Consider the following 25778-nt stretch of genomic DNA (forward strand, 5'->3'; position numbering starts at 1 on the left):
CCATGCACTTGGACATTCCAAGTATGTTGGAATGTCTTGAAATTGTACTCAGTCATAGTCAACGACGCCCTGAACAAGAATCCGTTGAAAATATTTGCATATCGTTTAAGGAATATTTTTAAAGAATTTCTGAAAATCAGGAAAGCGATCCATGCACTTGGACATTCCAAGTATGTTGGAATGTCTTGAAATTGTACTCAGTCATAGTTAACGACGCCCTGAACAAGAATCAATTGAAAATATTTGCATATCTCTGAAGGAATATTTTTAATGAATTTTTGAAAATGAGGAAAGTCTGTGCACTTCGGCAGTGACTTAACTTTTTATTCAAAAAAGACCCCAAAAGTATCTTGGAATGTCTTGAAATTGTACACAGTCATAGTCAAGCATGCCCTGAACAAGAATCCGTTGAATATATTTGCATATCTCTTGAAGAATATTTTTAATGAACTTTTGAAAATCAGGAAAGCGATCCATGCACTTGGACATTCCAAGTATGTTGGAATGTCTTGAAATTGTACTCAGTCATAGTCAACGACGCCCTGAACAAGAATCCGTTGAAAATATTTGCATATCGCTTAAGGAATATTTTTAATGAATTTTTGAAAATCAGGAAAGCGATCCATGCACTTAGGCAGTGACTTAACTTTTTCGTCAAAAAAGACCCCAAAAGTATCTTGGAATGTCTTGAAATTGTACACAGTCATAGTCAAGCATGCCCTGAACAAGAATCCGTTGAATATATTTGCATATCTCTTGAAGAATATTTTTAATGAATTTTTGAAAATCCGGAAAGCGATCCATGCACTTGGACATTCCAAGTATGTTGGAATGTCTTGAAATTGTACTCGGTCATAGTCAACGACGCCCTGAACAAGAATCCATTGAAAATATTTGCATATCTCTTAAGGAATATTTTTAATGAATTTTTGAAAATGATGAAAGTCTGTGCACTTAGGCAGTGACTTAACTTTTTATTCAAAAAAGACCCCAAAGGTATCTTGGAATGTCTTGAAATTGTACACAGTCATAGTCAAGCATGCCCTGAACAAGAATACGTTGAATATATTTGCATATCTCTTGAAGAATATTTTTAATGAACTTTTGAAAATCAGGAAAGTGATCCATGCACTTGGACATTCCAAGTATGTTGGAATGTCTTGAAATTGTACTCAGTCATAGTCAATGACGCCCTGAACAAGAATCCGTTGAAAAATTTTTGCATATCGTTTAAGGAATATTTTTAAAGAATTTCTGAAAATCAGGAAAGCGATCCATGCACTTAGGCAGTGACTTAACTTTTTCTTCAAAAAAGACCCCAAAAGTATCTTGGAATGTCTTGAAATTGTACACAGTCATAGTCAAGCATGCCCTGAACAAGAATCCGTTGAATATATTTGCATATCTCTTGAAGAATATTTTTAATGAATTTTTGAAAATCCGGAAAGCGATCCATGCACTTGGACATTCCAAGTATGTTGGAATGTCTTGAAATTGTACTCAGTCATAGTCAACAACGCCCTGAACAAGAATCCGTTGAAAATATTTGCATATCGCTTAAGGAATATTTTTAATGAATTTTTGAAAATCAGGAAAGCGATCCATGCACTTAGGCAGTGACTTAACTTTTTTGTCAAAAAAGACCCCAAAAGTATCTTGGAATGTCTTGAAATTGTACATAGTCATAGTCAAGCATGCCCTGAACAAGAATCTGTTGAATATATTTGCATATCTCTTGAAGAATATTTTTAATGAATTTTTGAAAATCCGAAAAGCGATCCATGCACTTGAACATTCCAAGTATGTTGGAATGTCTTGAAATTGTACTCAGTCATAGTCAACGACGCCCTGAACAAGAATCAATTGAAAATATTTGCATATCTCTTAAGGAATATTTTTAATGAATTTTTGAAAATGAGGAAAGTCTGTGCACTGAGGCAGTGACTTAACTTTTTATTCAAAAAAGACCCCAAAAGTATCTTGGAATGTCTTGAAATTGTACACAGTCATAGTCAAGCATGCCCTGAACAAGAATCCGTTGAATATATTTGCATATCTCTTGAAGAATATTTTTAATGAACTTTTGAAAATCAGGAAAGCGATCCATGCACTTGGACATTCCAAGTATGTTGGAATGTCTTGAAATTGTACTCAGTCATAGTCAACGACGCCCTGAACAAGAATCCGTTGAAAATATTTGCATATCGTTTAAGGAATATTTTTAAAGAATTTCTGAAAATCAGGAAAGCGATCCATGCACTTAGGCAGTGACTTAACTTTTTTGTCAAAGAAAGACCCCAAAAGTATCTTGGAATGTCTTGAAATTGTACACAGTCATAGTCAAGCATGCCCTGAACAAGAATCCGTTGAATATATTTGCATATCCCTTGAAGAATATTTTTAATGAATTTTTGAAAATCCGAAAAGCGATCCATGCACTTGGACATTCCAAGTATGTTGGAATGTCTTGAAATTGTACTCAGTCATAGTCAACGACGCCCTGAACAAGAATCAATTGAAAATATTTGCATATCTCTTAAGGAATATTTTTAATGAATTTTTGAAAATGAGGAAAGTCTGTGCACTTAGGCAGTGACTTAACTTTTTATTCAAAAAAGACCCCAAAAGTATCTTGGAATGTCTTGAAATTGTACACAGTCATAGTCAAGCATGCCCTGAACAAGAATCCGTTGAATATATTTGCATATCTCTTGAAGAATATTTTTAATGAACTTTTGAAAATCAGGAAAGCGATCCATGCACTTGGACATTCCAAGTATGTTGGAATGTCTTGAAATTGTACTCAGTCATAGTCAACGACGCCCTGAACAAGAATCCGTTGAAAATATTTGCATATCGTTTAAGGAATATTTTTAAAGAATTTCTGAAAATCAGGAAAGCGATCCATGCACTTAGGCAGTGACTTAACTTTTTCGTCAAAAAAGACCCCAAAAGTATCTTGGAATGTCTTGAAATTGTACACAGTCATAGTCAAGCATGCCCTGAACAAGAATCCGTTGAATATATTTGCATATCTCTTGAAGAATATTTTTAATGAATTTTTGAAAATCCGGAAAGCGATCCATGCACTTGGACATTCCAAGTATGTTGGAATGTCTTGAAATTGTACTCAGTCATAGTCAACAACGCCCTGAACAAGAATCCATTGAAAATATTTGCATATCTCTTAAGGAATATTTTTAATGAATTTTTGAAAATGAGGAAAGTCTGTGCACTTAGGCAGTGACTTAACTTTTTATTCAAAAAAGACCCCAAAAGTATCTTGGAATGTCTTGAAATTGTACACAGTCATAGTCAAGCATGCCCTGAACAAGAATCCGTTGAATATATTTGCATATCTCTTGAAGAATATTTTTAATGAACTTTTGAAAATCAGGAAAGCGATCCATGCACTTGGACATTCCAAGTATGTTGGAATGTTTTGAAATTGTACTCAGTCATATTCAACGACGCCCTGAACAAGAATCCGTTGAAAATATTTGCATATCGCTTAAGGAATATTTTTAATGAATTTTTGAAAATCAGGAAAGCGATCCATGCACTTAGGCAGTGACTTAACTTTTTATTCAAAAAAGACCCCAAAAGTATCTTGGAATGTCTTGAAATTGTACACAGTCATAGTCAAGCATGCCCTGAACAAGAATCCGTTGAATATATTTGCATATCTCTTGAAGAATATTTTTAATGAATTTTTGAAAATCCGAAAAGCGATCCATGCACTTGGACATTCCAAGTATGTTGGAATGTCTTGAAATTGTACTCAGTCATAGTCAACGACGCCCTGAACAAGAATCAATTGAAAATATTTGCATATCTCTTAAGGAATATTTTTAATGAATTTTTGAAAATGAGGAAAGTCTGTGCACTTAGGCAGTGACTTAACTTTTTATTCAAAAAAGACCCCAAAAGTATCTTGGAATGTCTTGAAATTGTAAACAGTCATAGTCAAGCATGCCCTGAACAAGAATCCGTTGAATATATTTGCATATCTCTTGAAGAATATTTTTAATGAACTTTTGAAAATCAGGAAAGCGATCCATGCACTTGGACATTCCAAGTATGTTGGAATGTCTTGAAATTGTACTCAGTCATAGTCAACGAGGCCCTGAACAAGAATCCGTTGAAAATATTTGCATATCGCTTAAGGAATATTTTTAATGAATTTTTGAAAATCAGGAAAGCGATCCATGCACTTAGGCAGTGACTTAACTTTTTTGTCAAAAAAGACCCCAAAAGTATCTTGGAATGTCTTGAAATTGTACACAGTCATAGTCAAGCATGCCCTGAACAAGAATCCGTTGAATATATTTGCATATCTCTTGAAGAATATTTTTAATGAATTTTTGAAAATCCGAAAAGCGATCCATGCACTTGGACATTCCAAGTATGTTGGAATGTCTTGAAATTGTACTCAGTCATAGTCAACGACGCCCTGAACAAGAATCAATTGAAAATATTTGCATATCTCTTAAGGAATATTTTTAATGAACTTTTGAAAATCAGGAAAGCGATCCATGCACTTGGACATTCCAAGTATGTTGGAATGTCTTGAAATTGTACTCAGTCATAGTCAACGACGCCCTGAACAAGAATCAATTGAAAATATTTGCATATCTCTTAAGGAATATTTTTAATGAATTTTTGAAAATGAGGAAAGTCTGTGCACTGAGGCAGTGACTTAACTTTTTATTCAAAAAAGACCCCAAAAGTATCTTGGAATGTCTTGAAATTGTACACAGTCATAGTCAAGCATGCCCTGAACAAGAATCCGTTGAATATATTTGCATATCTCTTGAAGAATATTTTTAATGAACTTTTGAAAATCAGGAAAGCGATCCATGCACTTGGACATTCCAAGTATGTTGGAATGTCTTGAAATTGTACTCAGTCATAGTCAACGACGCCCTGAACAAGAATCCGTTGAAAATATTTGCATATCGTTTAAGGAATATTTTTAAAGAATTTCTGAAAATCAGGAAAGCGATCCATGCACTTAAGCAGTGACTTAACTTTTTCGTCAAAAAAGACCCCAAAAGTATCTTGGAATGTCTTGAAATTGTACACAGTCATAGTCAAGAATGCCCTGAACAAGAATCCGTTGAATATATTTGCATATCTCTTGAAGAATATTTTTAATTAATTTTTGAAAATATAAAGCGATCCATGCACTTGGACATTCCAAGTATGTTGGAATGTCTTGAAATTGTACTCGGTCATAGTCAACGACGCCCTGAACAAGAATCCATTGAAAATATTTGCATATCTCTTAAGGAATATTTTTAATGAATTTTTGAAAATGATGAAAGCGATCCATGCACTTAGGCAGTGACTTAACTTTTTTGTCAAAAAAGACCCCAAAAGTATCTTGGAATGTCTTGAAATTGTACACAGTCATAGTCAAGCATGCCCTGAACAAGAATCCGTTGAATATATTTGCATATCTCTTGAAGAATATTTTTAATGAATTTTTGAAAATCCGAAAAGCGATCCATGCACTTGGACATTCCAAGTATGTTGGAATGTCTTGAAATTGTACTCAGTCATAGTCAACGACGCCCTGAACAAGAATCAATTGAAAATATTTGCATATCTCTTAAGGAATATTTTTAATGAATTTTTGAAAATGAGGAAAGTCTGTGCACTTAGGCAGTGACTTAACTTTTTATTCAAAAAAGACCCCAAAAGTATCTTGGAATGTCTTGAAATTGTACACAGTCATAGTCAAGCATGCCCTGAACAAGAATCCGTTGAATATATTTGCATATCTCTTGAAGAATATTTTTAATGAACTTTTGAAAATCAGGAAAGCGATCCATGCACTTGGACATTCCAAGTATGTTGGAATGTCTTGAAATTGTACTCAGTCATAGTCAACGACGCCCTGAACAAGAATCCGTTGAAAATATTTGCATATCGTTTAAGGAATATTTTTAAAGAATTTCTGAAAATCAGGAAAGCGATCCATGCACTTAGGCAGTGACTTAACTTTTTCGTCAAAAAAGACCCCAAAAGTATCTTGGAATGTCTTGAAATTGTACACAGTCATAGTCAAGCATGCCCTGAACAAGAATCCGTTGAATATATTTGCATATCTCTTGAAGAATATTTTTAATGAATTTTTGAAAATCCGGAAAGCGATCCATGCACTTGGACATTCCAAGTATGTTGGAATGTCTTGAAATTGTACTCAGTCATAGTCAACAACGCCCTGAACAAGAATCCATTGAAAATATTTGCATATCTCTTAAGGAATATTTTTAATAAATTTTTGAAAATGAGGAAAGTCTGTGCACTTAGGCAGTGACTTAACTTTTTATTCAAAAAAGACCCCAAAAGTATCTTGGAATGTCTTGAAATTGTACACAGTCATAGTCAAGCATGCCCTGAACAAGAATCCGTTGAATATATTTGCATATCTCTTGAAGAATATTTTTAATGAACTTTTGAAAATCAGGAAAGCGATCCATGCACTTGGACATTCCAAGTATGTTGGAATGTTTTGAAATTGTACTCAGTCATATTCAACGACGCCCTGAACAAGAATCCGTTGAAAATATTTGCATATCGCTTAAGGAATATTTTTAATGAATTTTTGAAAATCAGGAAAGCGATCCATGCACTTAGGCAGTGACTTAACTTTTTATTCAAAAAAGACCCCAAAAGTATCTTGGAATGTCTTGAAATTGTACACAGTCATAGTCAAGCATGCCCTGAACAAGAATCCGTTGAATATATTTGCATATCTCTTGAAGAATATTTTTAATGAATTTTTGAAAATCCGAAAAGCGATCCATGCACTTGGACATTCCAAGTATGTTGGAATGTCTTGAAATTGTACTCAGTCATAGTCAACGACGCCCTGAACAAGAATCAATTGAAAATATTTGCATATCTCTTAAGGAATATTTTTAATGAATTTTTGAAAATGAGGAAAGTCTGTGCACTTAGGCAGTGACTTAACTTTTTATTCAAAAAAGACCCCAAAAGTATCTTGGAATGTCTTGAAATTGTAAACAGTCATAGTCAAGCATGCCCTGAACAAGAATCCGTTGAATATATTTGCATATCTCTTGAAGAATATTTTTAATGAACTTTTGAAAATCAGGAAAGCGATCCATGCACTTGGACATTCCAAGTATGTTGGAATGTCTTGAAATTGTACTCAGTCATAGTCAACGAGGCCCTGAACAAGAATCCGTTGAAAATATTTGCATATCGCTTAAGGAATATTTTTAATGAATTTTTGAAAATCAGGAAAGCGATCCATGCACTTAGGCAGTGACTTAACTTTTTTGTCAAAAAAGACCCCAAAAGTATCTTGGAATGTCTTGAAATTGTACACAGTCATAGTCAAGCATGCCCTGAACAAGAATCCGTTGAATATATTTGCATATCTCTTGAAGAATATTTTTAATGAATTTTTGAAAATCCGAAAAGCGATCCATGCACTTGGACATTCCAAGTATGTTGGAATGTCTTGAAATTGTACTCAGTCATAGTCAACGACGCCCTGAACAAGAATCAATTGAAAATATTTGCATATCTCTTAAGGAATATTTTTAATGAACTTTTGAAAATCAGGAAAGCGATCCATGCACTTGGACATTCCAAGTATGTTGGAATGTCTTGAAATTGTACTCAGTCATAGTCAACGACGCCCTGAACAAGAATCAATTGAAAATATTTGCATATCTCTTAAGGAATATTTTTAATGAATTTTTGAAAATGAGGAAAGTCTGTGCACTGAGGCAGTGACTTAACTTTTTATTCAAAAAAGACCCCAAAAGTATCTTGGAATGTCTTGAAATTGTACACAGTCATAGTCAAGCATGCCCTGAACAAGAATCCGTTGAATATATTTGCATATCTCTTGAAGAATATTTTTAATGAACTTTTGAAAATCAGGAAAGCGATCCATGCACTTGGACATTCCAAGTATGTTGGAATGTCTTGAAATTGTACTCAGTCATAGTCAACGACGCCCTGAACAAGAATCCGTTGAAAATATTTGCATATCGTTTAAGGAATATTTTTAAAGAATTTCTGAAAATCAGGAAAGCGATCCATGCACTTAAGCAGTGACTTAACTTTTTCGTCAAAAAAGACCCCAAAAGTATCTTGGAATGTCTTGAAATTGTACACAGTCATAGTCAAGAATGCCCTGAACAAGAATCCGTTGAATATATTTGCATATCTCTTGAAGAATATTTTTAATTAATTTTTGAAAATCCGGAAAGCGATCCATGCACTTGGACATTCCAAGTATGTTGGAATGTCTTGAAATTGTACTCGGTCATAGTCAACGACGCCCTGAACAAGAATCCATTGAAAATATTTGCATATCTCTTAAGGAATATTTTTAATGAATTTTTGAAAATGATGAAAGCGATCCATGCACTTAGGCAGTGACTTAACTTTTTTGTCAAAAAAGACCCCAAAAGTATCTTGGAATGTCTTGAAATTGTACACAGTCATAGTCAAGCATGCCCTGAACAAGAATCCGTTGAATATATTTGCATATCTCTTGAAGAATATTTTTAATGAATTTTTGAAAATCCGAAAAGCGATCCATGCACTTGGACATTCCAAGTATGTTGGAATGTCTTGAAATTGTACTCAGTCATAGTCAACGACGCCCTGAACAAGAATCAATTGAAAATATTTGCATATCTCTTAAGGAATATTTTTAATGAATTTTTGAAAATGATGAAAGTCTGTGCACTTAGGCAGTGACTTAACTTTTTATTCAAAAAAGACCCCAAAAGTATCTTGGAATGTCTTGAAATTGTACACAGTCATAGTCAAGCATGCCCTGAACAAGAATCCGTTGAATATATTTGCATATCTCTTGAAGAATATTTTTAATGAACTTTTGAAAATCAGGAAAGCGATCCATGCACTTGGACATTCCAAGTATGTTGGAATGTCTTGAAATTGTACTCAGTCATAGTCAACTACGCCCTGAACAAGAATCCGTTGAAAATATTTGCATATCGTTTAAGGAATATTTTTAAAGAATTTCTGAAAATCAGGAAAGCGATCCATGCACTTAGGCAGTGACTTAACTTTTTCGTCAAAAAAGACCCCAAAAGTATCTTGGAATGTCTTGAAATTGTACACAGTCATAGTCAAGCATGCCCTCAACAAGAATCCGTTGAATATATTTGCATATCTCTTAAGGAATATTTTTAATGAATTTTTGAAAATCTGAAAAGCGATCCATGCACTTGGACATTCCAAGTATGTTGGAATGTCTTGAAATTGTACTCAGTCATAGTCAACGACGCCCTGAACAAGAATCAATTGAAAATATTTGCATATCTCTTAAGGAATATTTTTAATGAATTTTTGAAAATGAGGAAAGTCTGTGCACTTAGGCAGTGACTTAACTTTTTATTCAAAATAGACCCCAAAAGTATCTTGGAATGTCTTGAAATTGTACACAGTCATAGTCAAGGATGCCCTGAACAAGAATCCGTTGAATATATTTGCATATCTCTTGAAGAATATTTTTAATGAACTTTTGAAAATCAGGAAAGCGATCCATGCACTTGGACATTCCAAGTATGTTGGAATGTCTTGAAATTGTACTCAGTCATAGTCAACGACGCCCTGAACAAGAATCCGTTGAAAATATTTGCATATCGTTTAAGGAATATTTTTAATGAATTTTTGAAAATCAGGAAAGCGATCCATGCACTTAGGCAGTGACTTAACTTTTTTGTCAAAAAAGACCCCAAAAGTATCTTGGAATGTCTTGAAATTGTACACAGTCATAGTCAAGCATGCCCTGAACAAGAATCCGTTGAATATATTTGCATATCTCTTGAAGAATATTTTTAATGAATTTTTGAAAATCCGAAAAGCGATCCATGCACTTGGACATTCCAAGTATGTTGGAATGTCTTGAAATTGTACTCAGTCATAGTCAACGACGCCCTGAACAAGAATCAATTGAAAATATTTGCATATCTCTTAAGGAATATTTTTAATGAATTTTTGAAAATGAGGAAAGTCTGTGCACTGAGGCAGTGACTTAACTTTTTATTCAAAAAAGACCCCAAAAGTATCTTGGAATGTCTTGAAATTGTACACAGTCATAGTCAAGCATGCCCTGAACAAGAATCCGTTGAATATATTTGCATATCTCTTGAAGAATATTTTTAATGAACTTTTGAAAATCAGGAAAGCGATCCATGCACTTGGACATTCCAAGTATGTTGGAATGTCTTGAAATTGTACTCAGTCATAGTCAACGACGCCCTGAACAAGAATCCGTTGAAAATATTTGCATATCGTTTAAGGAATATTTTTAAAGAATTTCTGAAAATCAGGAAAGCGATCCATGCACTTAAGCAGTGACTTAACTTTTTCGTCAAAAAAGACCCCAAAAGTATCTTGGAATGTCTTGAAATTGTACACAGTCATAGTCAAGAATGCCCTGAACAAGAATCCGTTGAATATATTTGCATATCTCTTGAAGAATATTTTTAATGAATTTTTGAAAATCCGGAAAGCGATCCATGCACTTGGACATTCCAAGTATGTTGGAATGTCTTGAAATTGTACTCGGTCATAGTCAACGACGCCCTGAACAAGAATCCATTGAAAATATTTGCATATCTCTTAAGGAATATTTTTAATGAATTTTTGAAAATGAGGAAAGTCTGTGCACTGAGGCAGTGACTTAACTTTTTATTCAAAAAAGACCCCAAAAGTATCTTGGAATGTCTTGAAATTGTACACAGTCATAGTCAAGCATGCCCTGAACAAGAATCCGTTGAATATATTTGCATATCTCTTGAAGAATATTTTTAATGAACTTTTGAAAATCAGGAAAGCGATCCATGCACTTGGACATTCCAAGTATGTTGGAATGTCTTGAAATTGTACTCAGTCATAGTCAACGACGCCCTGAACAAGAATCAATTGAAAATATTTGCATATCGTTTAAGGAATATTTTTAAAGAATTTCTGAAAATCAGGAAAGCGATCCATGCACTTAAGCAGTGACTTAACTTTTTCGTCAAAAAAGACCCCAAAAGTATCTTGGAATGTCTTGAAATTGTACACAGTCATAGTCAAGAATGCCCTGAACAAGAATCCGTTGAATATATTTGCATATCTCTTGAAGAATATTTTTAATTAATTTTTGAAAATCCGGAAAGCGATCCATGCACTTGGACATTCCAAGTATGTTGGAATGTCTTGAAATTGTACTCGGTCATAGTCAACGACGCCCTGAACAAGAATTTATTGAAAATATTTGCATATCTCTTAAGGAATATTTTTAAAGAATTTCTGAAAATCAGGAAAGCGATCCATGCACTTAGGCAGTGACTTAACTTTTTCGTCAAAAAAGACCCCAAAAGTATCTTGGAATGTCTTGAAATTGTACACAGTCATAGTCAAGCATGCCCTGAACAAGAATCCGTTGAATATATTTGCATATCTCTTGAAGAATATTTTTAATGAATTTTTGAAAATCCGAAAGGCGATCCATGCACTTGGACATTCCAAGTATGTTGGAATGTCTTTAAATTGTACTCAGTCATAGTCAACGACGCCCTGAACAAGAATCAATTGAAAATATTTGCATATCTCTTAAGGAATATTTTTAATGAATTTTTGAAAATGAGGAAAGTCTGTGCACTTAGGCAGTGACTTAACTTTTTATTCAAAAAAGACCCCAAAAGTATCTTGGAATGTCTTGAAATTGTACACAGTCATAGTCAAGCATGCCCTGAACAAGAATCCGTTGAATATATTTGCATATCTCTTGAAGAATATTTTTAATGAACTTTTGAAAATCAGGAAAGCGATCCATGCACTTGGACATTCCAAGTATGTTGGAATGTTTTGAAATTGTACTCAGTCATAGTCAACGACGCCCTGAACAAGAATCCGTTGAAAATATTTGCATATCGCTTAAGGAATATTTTTAATGAATTTTTGAAAATCAGGAAAGCGATCCATGCACTTAGGCAGTGACTTAACTTTTTATTCAAAAAAGACCCCAAAAGTATCTTGGAATGTCTTGAAATTGTACACAGTCATAGTCAAGCATGCCCTGAACAAGAATCCGTTGAATATATTTGCATATCTCTTGAAGAATATTTTTAATGAATTTTTGAAAATCCGAAAAGCGATCCATGCACTTGGACATTCCAAGTATGTTGGAATGTCTTGAAATTGTACTCAGTCATAGTCAACGACGCCCTGAACAAGAATCAATTGAAAATATTTGCATATCTCTTAAGGAATATTTTAAATGAATTTTTGAAAATGAGGAAAGTCTGTGCACTTAGGCAGTGACTTAACTTTTTATTCAAAAAAGACCCCAAAAGTATCTTGGAATGTCTTGAAATTGTACACAGTCATAGTCAATCATGCCCTGAACAAGAATCCGTTGAATATATTTGCATATCTCTTGAAGAATATTTTTAATGAACTTTTGAAAATCAGGAAAGCGATCCATGCACTTGGACATTCCAAGTATGTTGGAATGTCTTGAAATTGTACTCAGTCATAGTCAACGACGCCCTGAACAAGAATCCGTTGAAAATATTTGCATATCGCTTAAGGAATATTTTTAATGAATTTTTGAAAATCAGGAAAGCGATCCATGCACTTAGGCAGTGACTTAACTTTTTCGTCAAAAAAGACCCCAAAAGTATCTTGGAATGTCTTGAAATTGTACACAGTCATAGTCAAGCATGCCCTGAACAAGAATCCGTTGAATATATTTGCATATCTCTTGAAGAATATTTTTAATGAATTTTTGAAAATCCGGAAAGCGATCCATGCACTTGGACATTCCAAGTATGTTGGAATGTCTTGAAATTGTACTCAGTCATAGTCAACGACGCCCTGAACAAGAATCCGTTGAAAATATTTGCATATCGCTTAAGGGATATTTTTAATGAATTTTTGAAAATCAGGAAAGCGATCCATGCACTTGGACATTCCAAGTATGTTGGAATGTCTTGAAATTGTACTCAGTCATAGTCAACGACGCCCTGAACAAGAATCCGTTGAAAATATTTGCATATCGCTTAAGGAATATTTTTAATGAATTTTTGAAAATCAGGAAAGCGATCCATGCACTTAGGCAGTGACTTAACTTTTTTGTCAAAAAAGACCCCAAAAGTATCTTGGAATGTCTTGAAATTGTACACAGTCATAGTCAAGCATGCCCTGAACAAGAATCCGTTGAATATATTTGCATATCTCTTGAAGAATATTTTAATGAATTTTTGAAAATCCGAAAAGCGATCCATGCACTTGGACATTCCAAGTATGTTGGAATGTCTTTAAATTGTACTCAGTCATAGTCAACGACGCCCTGAACAAGAATCAATTGAAAATATTTGCATATCTCTTAAGGAATATTTTTAATGAATTTTTGAAAATGAGGAAAGTCTGTGCACTTCGGCAGTGACTTAACTTTTTATTCAAAAAAGACCCCAAAAGTATCTTGGAATGTCTTGAAATTGTACACAGTCATAGTCAAGCATGCCCTGAACAAGAATCCGTTGAATATATTTGCATATCTCTTGAAGAATATTTTTAATGAACTTTTGAAAATCAGGAAAGTGATCCATGCACTTGGACATTCCAAGTATGTTGGAATGTCTTGAAATTGTACTCAGTCATAGTCATCGACGCCCTGAACAAGAATCCGTTGAAAATATTTGCATATCGTTTAAGGAATATTTTTAAAGAATTTCTGAAAATCAGGAAAGCGATCCATGCACTTAGGCAGTGACTTAACTTTTTCGTCAAAAAAGACCCCAAAAGTATCTTGGAATGTCTTGAAATTGTACACAGTCATAGTCAAGCATGCCCTGAACAAGAATCCGTTGAATATATTTGCATATCTCTTGAAGAATATTTTAAATGAATTTTTGAAAATCCGGAAAGCGATCCATGCACTTGGACATTCCAAGTATGTTGGAATGTCTTGAAATTGTACTCAGTCATAGTCAACAACGCCCTGAACAAGAATCCATTGAAAATATTTGCATATCTCTTAAGGAATATTTTTAATGAATTTTTGAAAATGAGGAAAGTCTGTGCACTTAGGCAGTGACTTAACTTTTTATTCAAAAAAGACCCCAAAAGTATCTTGGAATGTCTTGAAATTGTACACAGTCATAGTCAAACATGCCCTGAACAAGAATCCATTGAATATATTTGCATATCTCTTGAAGAATATTTTTAATGAACTTTTGAAAATCAGGAAAGCGATCCATGCACTTGGACATTCCAAGTATGTTGGAATGTTTTGAAATTGTACTCAGTCATAGTCAACGACGCCCTGAACAAGAATCCGTTGAAAATATTTGCATATCGCTTAAGGAATATTTTTAATGAATTTTTGAAAATCAGGAAAGCGATCCATGCACTTAGGCAGTGACTTAACTTTTTATTCAAAAAAGACCCCAAAAGTATCTTGGAATGTCTTGAAATTGTACACAGTCATAGTCAAGCATGCCCTGAACAAGAATCCGTTGAATATATTTGCATATCTCTTGAAGAATATTTTTAATGAACTTTTGAAAATCAGGAAAGCGATCCATGCACTTGGACATTCCAAGTATGTTGGAATGTCTTGAAATTGTACTCAGTCATAGTCAACGACGCCCTGAACAAGAATCCGTTGAAAATATTTGCATATCGCTTAAGGAATATTTTTAATGAATTTTTGAAAATCAGGAAAGCGATCCATGCACTTAGGCAGTGACTTAACTTTTTCGTCAAAAAAGACCCCAAAAGTATCTTGGAATGTCTTGAAATTGTACACAGTCATAGTCAAGCATGCCCTGAACAAGAATCCGTTGAATATATTTGCATATCTCTTGAAGAATATTTTAAATGAATTTTTGAAAATCCGGAAAGCGATCCATGCACTTGGACATTCCAAGTATGTTGGAATGTCTTGAAATTGTACTCAGTCATAGTCAACGACGCCCTGAACAAGAATCCGTTGAAAATATTTGCATATCGCTTAAGGAATATTTTTAATGAATTTTTGAAAATCAGGAAAGCGATCCATGCACTTGGACATTCCAAGTATGTTGGAATGTCTTGAAATTGTACTCAGTCATAGTCAACAACGCCCTGAACAAGAATCCATTGAAAATATTTGCATATCTCTTAAGGAATATTTTTAATGAATTTTTGAAAATGAGGAAAGTCTGTGCACTTAGGCAGTGACTTAACTTTTTATTCAAAAAAGACCCAAAAAGTATCTTGGAATATCTTGAAATTGTACACAGTCATAGTCAAGCATGCCCTGAACAAGAATCCGTTGAATATATTTGCATATCTCTTGAAGAATATTTTTAATGAACTTTTGAAAATCAGGAAAGCGATCCATGCACTTGGACATTCCAAGTATGTTGGAATGTTTTGAAATTGTACTCAGTCATAGTCAACGACGCCCTGAACAAGAATCCGTTGAAAATATTTGCATATAGCTTAAGGAATATTTTTAATGAATTTTTGAAAATCAGGAAAGCGATCCATGCACTTAGGCAGTGACTTAACTTTTTATTCAAAAAAGACCCCAAAAGTATCTTGGAATGTCTTGAAATTGTACACAGTCATAGTCAAGCATGCCCTGAACAAGAAACCGTTGAATATATTTGCATATCTCTGGAAGAATATTTTTAATGAATTTTTGAAAATCCGGAAAGCGATCCATGCACTTGGACATTCCAAGTATGTTGGAATGTCTTGAAATTGTACTCAGTCATAGTCAACGACGCCCTGAACAAGAATCAATTGAAAATATTTGCATATCGTTTAAGGAATATTTTTAATGAATTTTTGAAAATGAGGAAAGTCTGTGCACTTAGGCAGTGACTTAACTTTTTATTCAAAAAAGACCCCAAAAGTATCTTGGAATGTCTTGAAATTGTACACAGTCATAGTCAAGCATGCCCTGAACAAGAATCCGTTGAATATATTTGCATATCTCTTGAAGAATATTTTTAATGAACTTTTGAAAATCAGGAAAGCGATCCATGCACTTGGACATTCCAAGTATGTTGGAATGTCTTGAAATTGTACTCAGTCATAGTCAACGACGCCCTGAACAAGAATCCGTTGAAAATATTTGCATATCGCTTAAGGAATATTTTTAATGAATTTTTTAAAAAATCAGGAAAGCGATCCATGCACTTAGACAGTGACTTAACTTTTTCGTCAAAAAAGACCCCAAAAGTATCTTGGAATGTCTTGAAATTGTACACAGTCATAGTCAAGCATGCCCTGAACAAGAAACCGTTGAATATATTTGCATATCTCTTGAAGAATATTTTTAATGAATTTTTGAAAATCCGAAAAGCGATCCATGCACTTGGACATTCCAAGTATGTTGGAATGTCTTGAAATTGTACTCAGTCATAGTCAACGACGCCCTGAACAAGAATCAATTGAAAATGTTTGCATATCTCTTAAGGAATATTTTTAATGAATTTTTGAAAATGAGAAAAGTCTGTGCACTTCGGCAGTGACTTAACTTTTTATTCAAAAAAGACCCCAAAAGTATCTTGGAATGTCTTGAAATTGTACACAGTCATAGTCAAGCATGCCCTGAACAAGAATCCGTTGAATATATTTGCATATCTCTTGAAGAATATTTTTAATGAACTTTTGAAAATCAGGAAAGCGATCCATGCACTTGGACATTCCAAGTATGTTGGAATGTCTTGAAATTGTACTCAGTCATACTCAACGACGCCCTGAACAAGAATCCGTTGAAAATATTTGCATATCTCTTAAGGAATATTTTTAAAGAATTTCTGAAAATCAGGAAAGCGATCCATGCACTTAGGCAGTGACTTAACTTTTTCGTCAAAAAAGACCCCAAAAGTATCTTGGAATGTCTTGAAATTGTACACAGTCATAGTCAAGCATGCCCTGAACAAGAATCCGTTGAATATATTTGCATATCTCTTGAAGAATATTTTTAATGAATTTTTGAAAATCCGGAAAGCGATCCATGCACTTAGGCAGTGACTTAACTTTTTCGTCAAAAAAGACCCCAAAAGTATCTTGGAATGTCTTGAAATTGTACACAGTCATAGTCAAGCATGCCCTGAACAAGAAACCGTTGAATATATTTGCATATCTCTGGAAGAATATTTTTAATGAATTTTTGAAAATCCGGAAAGCGATCCATGCACTTGGACATTCCAAGTATGTTGGAATGTCTTGAAATTGTACTCAGTCATAGTCAACAACGCCCTGAACAAGAATCCATTGAAAATATTTGCATATCTCTTAAGGAATATTTTTTATGAATTTTTGAAAATGAGGAAAGTCTGTGCACTTAGGCAGTGACTTAACTTTTTATTCAAAAAAGACCCCAAAAGTATCTTGGAATGTCTTGAAATTGTACACAGTCATAGTCAAGCATGCCCTGAACAAGAATCCGTTGAATATATTTGCATATCTCTTGAAGAATATTTTTAATGAACTTTTGAAAATCAGGAAAGCGATCCATGCACTTGGACATTCCAAGTATGTTGGAATGTCTTGAAATTGTACTCAGTCATAGTCAACGACGCCCTGAACAAGAATCCGTTGAAAATATTTGCATCTCGCTTAAGGAATATTTTTAATGAATTTTTGAAAATCAGGAAAGCGATCCATGCACTTAGGCAGTGACTTAACTTTTTTGTCAAAAAAGACCCCAAAAGTATCTTGGAATGTCTTGAAATTGTACACAGTCATAGTCAAGCATGCCCTGAACAAGAATCCGTTGAATATTTTTGCATATCTCTTGAAGAATATTTTTAATGAATTTTTGAAAATCCGGAAAGCGATCCATGCACTTGGACATTCCAAGTATGTTGGAATGTCTTGAAATTGTACTCAGTCATAGTCAACAACGCCCTGAACAAGAATCCATTAAAAATATTTGCATATCTCTTAAGGAATATTTTTAATGAATTTTTGAAAATGAGGAAAGTCTGTGCACTTAGGCAGTGACTTAACTTTTTATTCAAAAAAGACCCCAAAAGTATCTTGGAATGTCTTGAAATTGTACACAGTCATAGTCAAGCATGCCCTGAACAAGAATCCGTTGAATATATTTGCATATCTCTTGAAGAATATTTTTAATGAACTTTTGAAAATCAGGAAAGCGATCCATGCACTTGGACATTCCAAGTATGTTGGAATGTTTTGAAATTGTACTCAGTCATAGTCAACGACGCCCTGAACAAGAATCCGTTGAAAATATTTGCATATCGCTTAAGGAATATTTTTAATGAATTTTTGAAAATCAGGAAAGCGATCCATGCACTTAGGCAGTGACTTAACTTTTTATTCAAAAAAGACCCCAAAAGTATCTTGGAATGTCTTGAAATTGTACACAGTCATAGTCAAGCATGCCCTGAACAAGAATCCGTTGAATATATTTGCATATCTCTTGAAGAATATTTTTAATGAATTTTTGAAAATCCGAAAAGCGATCCATGCACTTGGACATTCCAAGTATGTTGGAATGTCTTGAAATTTTACTCAGTCATAGTCAACGACGCCCTGAACAAGAATCAATTGAAAATATTTGCATATCTCTTAAGGAATATTTTGAATGAATTTTTGAAAATGAGGAAAGTCTGTGCACTTCGGCAGTGACTTAACTTTTTATTCAAAAAAAGACCCCAAAAGTATCTTGGAATGTCTTGAAATTGTACACAGTCATAGTCAAGCATGCCCTGAACAAGAATCCGTTGAATATATTTGCATATCTCTTGAAGAATATTTTTAATGAACTTTTGAAAATCAGGAAAGCGATCCATGCACTTGGACATTCCAAGTATATTGGAATGTCTTGAAATTGTACTCAGTCATAGTCAACGACGCCCTGAACAAGAATCCATTGAAAATATTTGCATATCGCTTCAGGAATATTTTAAATGAATTTTTGAAAATCAGGAAAGCGATCCATGCACTTAGGCAGTGACTTAACTTTTTTGTCAAAAAAGACCCCAAAAGTATCTTGGAATGTCTTGAAATTGTACACAGTCATAGTCAAGCATGCCCTGAACAAGAATCCGTTGAATATATTTGCATATCTCTTGAAGAATATTTTTAATGAACTTTTGAAAATCAGGAAAGCGATCCATGCACTTGGACATTCCAAGTATGTTGGAATGTCTTGAAATTGTACTCAGTCATAGTCAACGACGCCCTGAACAAGAATCCGTTGAAAATATTTGCATATCGCTTAAGGAATATTTTTAATGAATTTTTGAAAATCAGGAAAGCGATCCATGCACTTAGGCAGTGACTTAACTTTTTCGTCAAAAAAGACCCCAAAAGTATCTTGGAATGTCTTGAAATTGTACACAGTCATAGTCAAGCATGCCCTGAACAAGAAACCGTTGAATATATTTGCATATCTCTTGAAGAATATTTTTAATGAACTTTTGAAAATCCGGAAAGCGATCCATGCACTTGGACATTCCAAGTATGTTGGAATGTCTTGAAATTGTACTCAGTCATAGTCAACGACGCCCTGAACAAGAATCCGTTGAAAATATTTGCATATCGCTTAAGGAATATTTTTAATGAATTTTTTAAAAAATCAGGAAAGCGATCCATGCACTTAGGCAGTGACTTAACTTTTTCGTCAAAAAAGACCCCAAAAGTATCTTGGAATGTCTTGAAATTGTACACAGTCATAGTCAAGCATGCCCTGAACAAGAATCCGTTGAATATATTTGCATATCTCTTGAAGAATATTTTTAATGAATTTTTGAAAATCCGAAAAGCGATCCATGCACTTGGACATTCCAAGTATGTTGGAATGTCTTGAAATTGTACTCAGTCATAGTCAAAGACGCTCTGAACAAGAATCAATTGAAAATATTTGCATATCTCTTAAGGAATATTTTTAATGAATTTTTGAAAATGAGGAAAGTCTGTGCACTTAGGCAGTGACTTAACTTTTTATTCAAAAAAGACCCCAAAAGTATCTTGGAATGTCTTGAAATTGTACACAGTCATAGTCAAGCATGCCCTGAACAAGAATCCGTTGAATATATTTGCATATCTCTTGAAGAATATTTTTAATGAACTTTTGAAAATCAGGAAAGGGATCCATGTACTTGGACATTCAAAGTATGTTGGAATGTCTTGAAATTGTACTCAGTCATAGTCAACGACTCCCTGAACAAGAATCCGTTGAAAATATTTGCATATCGCTTAAGGAATATTTTTAATGAATTTTTGAAAATCAGGAAAGCGATCCATGCACCTAGGCAGTGACTTAACTTTTTCGTAAAAAAAAGACCCCAAAGGTATCTTGGAATGTCTTGAAATTGTACACAGTCATAGTCAAGCATGCCCTGAACAAGAATCCGTTGAATATATTTGCATATCTCTTGAAGAATATTTTTAATGAACTTTTGAAAATCAGGAAAGCGATCCATGCACTTGGACATTCCAAGTATGTTGGAATGTCTTGAAATTGTACTCAGTCATAGTCAACGACGCCCTGAACAAGAATCAATTGAAAATATTTGCATATCGCTTAAGGAATATTTTTAATGAATTTTTGAAAATCAGGAAAGCGATCCATGCACTTAGGCAGTGACTTAACTTTTTTGTCAAAAAAGACCCCAAAAGTATCTTGGAATGTCTTGAAATTGTACACAGTCATAGTCAAGCATGCCCTGAACAAGAATCCGTTGAATATATTTGCATATCTCTTGAAGAATATTTTTAATGAATTTTTGAAAATCAGGAAAGCGATCCATGCACTTGGACATTCCAAGTATGTTGGAATGTCTTGAAATTGTACTCAGTCATAGTCAACGACGCCCTGAACAAGAATCCGTTGAAAATATTTGCATATCGCTTAAGGAATATTTTTAATGAATTTTTGAAAATCAGGAAAGCGATCCATGCACTAAGGCAGTGACTTAACTTTTTTGTCAAAAAAGACCCCAAAAGTATCTTGGAATGTCTTGAAATTGTACACAGTCATAGTCAAGCATGCCCTGAACAAGAATCCGTTGAATATATTTGCATATCTCTTGAAGAATATTTTTAATGAATTTTTGAAAATCCGAAAAGCGATCCATGCACTTGGACATTCCAAGTATGTTGGAATGTCTTGAAATTGTACTCAGTCATAGTCAACGACGCCCTGAACAAGAATCAATTGAAAATATTTGCATATCTCTTAAGGAATATTTTTAATGAATTTTTGAAAATGAGGAAAGTCTGTGCACTTAGGCAGTGACTTAACTTTTTATTCAAAAAAGACCCCAAAAGTATTTTGGAATGTCTTGAGATTGTACACAGTCATAGTCAAGCATGCCCTGAACAAGAATCCGTTGAATATATTTGCATATCTCTTGAAGAATATTTTTAATGAACTTTTGAAAATCAGGAAAGCGATCCATGCACTTGGACATTCCAAGTATGTTGGAATGTCTTGAAATTGTACTCAGTCATAGTCAACGACGCCCTGAACAAGAATCCGTTGAAAATATTTGCATATCGTTTAAGGAATATTTTTAAAGAATTTCTGAAAATCAGGAAAGCGATCCATGCACTTAGGCAGTGACTTAACTTTTTCGTCAAAAAAGACCCCAAAAGTATCTTGGAATGTCTTGAAATTGTACACAGTCATAGTCAAGAATGCCCTGAACAAGAATCCGTTGAATATATTTGCATATCTCTTGAAGAATATTTTTAATGAATTTTTGAAAATCCGGAAAGCGATCCATGCACTTGGACATTCCAAGTATGTTGGAATGTCTTGAAATTGTACTCGGTCATACTCAACGACGCCCTGAACAAGAATCCATTGAAAATATTTGCATATCTCTTAAGGAATATTTTTAATGAATTTTTGAAAAAATGATGAAAGTCTGTGCACTTAGGCAGTGACTTAACTTTTTATCCAAAAAAGACCCCAAAGGTATCTTGGAATGTCTTGAAATTGTACACAGTCATAGTCAAGCATGCCCTGAACAAGAATCCGTTGAATATATTTGCATATCTCTTGAAGAATATTTTTAATGAACTTTTGAAAATCAGGAAAGTGATCCATGCACTTGGACATTCCAAGTATGTTGGAATGTCTTGAAATTGTACTCAGTCATAGTCAACGACGCCCTGAACAAGAATCCGATGAAAATATTTGCATATCGCTTAAGGAATATTTTTAATGAATTTTTGAAAATCAGGAAAGCGATCCATGCACTTAGGCAGTGACTTAACTTTTTATTCAAAAAAGACCCCAAAAGTATCTTGGAATGTCTTGAAATTGTACACAGTCATAGTCAAGCATGCCCTGAACAAGAATCCGTTGAATATATTTGCATATCTCTTGAAGAATATTTTTAATGAATTTTTGAAAATCCGAAAAGCGATCCATGCACTTGGACATTCCAAGTATGTTGGAATGTCTTGAAATTGTACTCAGTCATAGTCAACGACGCCCTGAACAAGAATCAATTGAAAATATTTGTATATCTCTTAAGGAATATTTTTAATGAATTTTTGAAAATGAGGAAAGTCTGTGCACTTCGGCAGTGACTTAACTTTTTATTCAAAAAAGACCCCAAAAGTATCTTGGAATGTCTTGAAATTGTACACAGTCATAGTCAAGCATGCCCTGAACAAGAATCCGTTGAATATATTTGCATATCTCTTGAAGAATATTTTTAATGAACTTTTGAAAATCAGGAAAGCGATCCATGCACTTGGACATTCCAAGTATGTTGGAATGTCTTGAAATTGTACTCAGTCATAGTCAACGACGCCCTGAACAAGAATCCGTTGAAAATATTTGCATATCGCTTAAGGAATATTTTAAATGAATTTTTGAAAATCAGGAAAGCGATCCATGCACTTAGGCAGTGACTTAACTTTTTCGTCAAAAAAGACCCCAAAAGTATCTTGGAATGTCTTGAAATTGTACACAGTCATAGTCAAGCATGCCCTGAATAAGAACCTGTTGAATATATTTGCATATCTCTTGAAGAATATTTTTAATGAATTTTTGAAAATCCGGAAAGCTATCCATGCACTTGGACATTCCAAGTAAGTTGGAATGTCTTGAAATTGTACTCAGTCATAGTCAACGACGCCCTGAACAAGAATCTATTGAAAATATTTGCATATCTCTTAAGGAATATTTTTAATGAATTTTTGAAAATGAGGAATTTCTGTGCACTGAGGCAGTGACTTAACTTTTTATTCAAAAAAGACCCCAAAAGTATCTTGGAATGTCTTGAAATTGTACACAGTCATAGTCAAGCATGCCCTGAACAAGAATCCGTTGAATATATTTGCATATCGCTTAAGGAATATTTTTAATGAATTTTTGAAAATCAGGAAAGTGATCCATGCACTTGGACATTCCAAGTATGTTGGAATGTCTTGAAATTGTACTCAGTCATAGTCAACGACGCCCTGAACAAGAATCCGTTGAAAATATTTGCATATCGCTTAAGGAATATTTTTAATGAATTTTTGAAAATCAGGAAAGCGATCCATGCACTTAGGCAGTGACTTAACTTTTTTGTCAAAAAAGACCCCAAAAGTATCTTGGAATGTCTTGAAATTGTACACAGTCATAGTCAAGCATGCCCTGAACAAGAATCCGTTGAATATATTTGCATATCTCTTGAAGAATATTTTTAATGAATTTTTGAAAATCCGAACATTCCAAGTATGTTGGAATGTCTTGAAATTGTACTCAGTCATAGTTAACGACGCCCTGAACAAGAATCAATTGAAAATATTTGCATATCTCTTAAGGAATATTTTTAATGAATTTTTGAAAATCAGGAAAGCGATCCATGCACTGAGGCAGTGACTTAACTTTTTATTCAAAAAAGACCCCAAAAGTATCTTGGAATGTCTTGAAATTGTACACAGTCATAGTCAAGCATGCCCTGAACAAGAATCCGTTGAATATATTTGCATATCTCTTGAAGAATATTTTGATTGAACTTTTGAAAATCAGGAAAGCGATCCATGCACTTGGACATTCCAAGTATGTTGGAATGTCTTGAAATTGTACTCAGTCATAGTCAACGACGCCCTGAACAAGAATCCGTTGAAAATATTTGCATATCGCTTAAGGAATATTTTAAATGAATTTTTGAAAATCAGGAAAGCGATCCATGCACTTAGGCAGTGACTTAACTTTTTCGTCAAAAAAGACCCCAAAAGTATCTTGGAATGTCTTGAAATTGTACACAGTCATAGTCAACGACGCCCTGAACAAGAATCTATTGAAAATATTTGCATATCTCTTAAGGAATATTTTTAATGAATTTTTGAAAATGAGGAATTTCTGTGCACTTAGGCAGTGACTTAACTTTTTATTCAAAAAAGACCCCAAAAGTATCTTGGAATGTCTTGAAATTGTACACAGTCATAGTCAAGCATGCCCTGAACAAGAATCCGTTGAATATATTTGCATATCGCTTAAGGAATATTTTTAATGAATTTTTGAAAATCAGGAAAGCGATCCATGCACTTGGACATTCCAAGTATGTTGGAATGTCTTGAAATTGTACTCAGTCATAGTCAACGACGCCCTGAACAAGAATCCGTTGAAAATATTTGCATATCGCTTCAGGAATATTTTAAATGAATTTTTGAAAATCAGGAAAGCGATCCATGCACTTAGGCAGTGACTTAACTTTTTTGTCAAAAAAGACCCCAAAAGTATCTTGGAATGTCTTGAAATTGTACACAGTCATAGTCAAGCATGCCCTGAACAAGAATCCGTTGAATATATTTGCATATCTCTTGAAGAATATTTTTAATGAACTTTTGAAAATCAGGAAAGCGATCCATGCACTTGGACATTCCAAGTATGTTGGAATGTCTTGAAATTGTACTCAGTCATAGTCAACGACGCCCTGAACAAGAATCCGTTGAAAATATTTGCATATCGCTTAAGGAATATTTTAAATGAATTTTTGAAAATCAGGAAAGCGATCCATGCACTTAGGCAGTGACTTAACTTTTTCGTCAAAAAAGACCCCAAAAGTATCTTGGAATGTCTTGAAATTGTACACAGTCATAGTCAAGCATGCCCTGAACAAGAATCCGTTGAATATATTTGCATATCTCTTGAAGAATGTTTTTAATGAATTTTTGAAAATCAGAAAAGTGATCCATGCACTTGGACATTCCAAGTATGTTGGAATGTCTTGAAATTGTACTCAGTCATAGTCAACGACGATCTGAACAAGAATCAATTGAAAATATTTGCATATCTCTTAAGGAATATTTTTAATGAATTTTTGAAAATGAGGAAAGTCTGTGCACTTAGGCAGTGACTTAACTTTTTATTCAAAAAAGACCCCAAAAGTATCTTGGAATGTCTTGAAATTGTACACAGTCATAGTCAAGCATGCCCTGAACAAGAATCCGTTGAATATATTTGCATATCTCTTGAAGAATATTTTTAATGAACTTTTGAAAATCAGGAAAGCGATCCATGTACTTGGACATTCAAAGTATGTTGGAATGTCTTGAAATTGTACTCGGTCATAGTCAACGACGCCCTGAACAAGAATCCGTTGAAAATATTTGCATATCGCTTAAGGAATATTTTGAATGAATTTTTGAAAATCAGGAAAGCGATCCATGCACTTAGGCAGTGACTTAACTTTTTCGTCAAAAAAGACCCCAAAAGTATCTTGGAATGTCTTGAAATTGTACACAGTCATAGTCAAGCATGCCCTGAACAAGAATCC

The sequence above is a fragment of the Microchirus variegatus genome, assembly GCF_963457635.1.
Source record: "Microchirus variegatus genome assembly, chromosome: 15".
NCBI lineage: Eukaryota > Metazoa > Chordata > Actinopteri > Pleuronectiformes > Soleidae > Microchirus > Microchirus variegatus.